Below are 1684 nucleotides of genomic sequence, written 5' to 3'. Positions count from 1 at the left end.
GCTCCCGCGGCTCCGGCACTTCCGGTTCCTTGGCCCCGCCCCGCGACCAGCGGAGGCGGCGCGGGGCGGAGAAGGGCGCCGCTCCCTGCTGGGTGGAGTTCTTTGTCACAGTGCCATCTCGTGGCGGGAGGAGCGAACCGGGCTTGGGAGGGAGACAGGTGCGGTGGGGGACAGAGGTGACATCTAGGAACCGATGAGCGATTTGCAGGAAGTCAAAGGACGCGTCTCTACTCCTCCAGTTTGTTCATTCAAATGGCCCAGAGCAGGCCGAGTTGTAGGCGCTGAGATTACAGTAAGGAGCAAGCTAGGCAAAGACCCCAGCCCCATCGTGGAGATTAGGTAGAAAGGAAAGGACCAGGGCTTCAGGGATCCTTAAGAGTCTCATTGTTAGGGTGGAAAGAAACTTGAACTTGGAGTCAGAAAGCTTGGTTCTACTACTAATTAGTGGTCTTGGGCAGATCTTGCAATTTCTGAGCCATGATTGATTGATTTGGTTAATCCTCACCTGAGGATATTTTTTTTCCATTGATGTTTAGAGAGAATGAGAGGGAGGAGAGAGAGAAACATATATGTGAGAGAGAGACCTCAATTGGTTGCCTCCCACACGCACCCCGGCTAGGGCCGGGGCCAGGGCTGGAATTTGAAATCTAGGTACATGCCCTGACCGGGAATCACCTGGGACCCTTCGGTGCGTGGTGGATCCACACCGATTTCTTAATCTGTAAAAGAGATATAACAACATGTCACTTAGTTGCAATTAAGGAAACCCATGTGTGTCACATTAACACATAAATTTGGAGAAACTGGGGCCCAGGGCAGAGAAGTGAGTGACGCTTGCTATAATCAGAACCAGAGGCAGGTTTCTTTCCGCAATTTCTTTCCTAGTCCTTATCATTCATTGGCTGATAGAAAGAGAAAAAGGGAGCCTGGCAGAAGACTAAGTCTTAGAACAAAACTGTTGGAAAGCTGGGCCTCTGCTATTTCTGTTACTACAAGGAACCATGTGTCAGAAGTGTGTGTCACTAGAATCCTATATAATAAAAGCCTAATGTGCGAAGTGTCTGACCATTTGTCTGCCCCCCACCACCACCACCACCACCATCAGGGAGCAGATGCTTTGACCAGTAGGTTAGTTTGCTGCTGGGGTCTGGGCAAGACCGGCCGGACATGACCTGGAGCCCTCCCCTGTCCCAACCTCATCATGCACCAGTGGGATCCCTGGGCCTGGCCTGCACCCTCTCACAATCTGGGACTCCTCGGGGGATGTTGGAAAGCCAGTTTCGGCCTGATTCCTGCAGGCCAGGCTGAGGGACACCACCAGTGCATGAATCCGTGCACTGGAACTCTAGTTTATTATAATGGCACTAATAAAAGATCCATTTAGGTGTGTTTCCACTCCTAATTATTCATTCTGAGATTAAATGAGTCTTCCCTCAGGTTTTTCTTTTTAGTTGAGCTCCTCTAAAAGAAAGGTACAGACATTTTCATTGGAACCCCTCTATGAATTTTCTGCACATGATCCAAAAGTCAATTTTAAGGCTTTGAATGCACACACACATACTAACAAAATACAATGAAATATCCTACACTTCATTTCCTTCATCCAACAAGTGTTTATAGAATCCCTGCTACATGCCTGTCAGTGTTACAGGCACCGGGGACTACAATAGTGACCAAAGTAGGC

The sequence above is a fragment of the Myotis davidii genome, unplaced genomic scaffold, assembly GCF_000327345.1.
Source record: "Myotis davidii unplaced genomic scaffold, ASM32734v1 scaffold461, whole genome shotgun sequence".
Lineage (NCBI taxonomy): Eukaryota > Metazoa > Chordata > Mammalia > Chiroptera > Vespertilionidae > Myotis > Myotis davidii.
The sequence above is the reverse complement of the archived record's forward strand: the minus strand, read 5'-3'. Positions refer to the sequence as shown.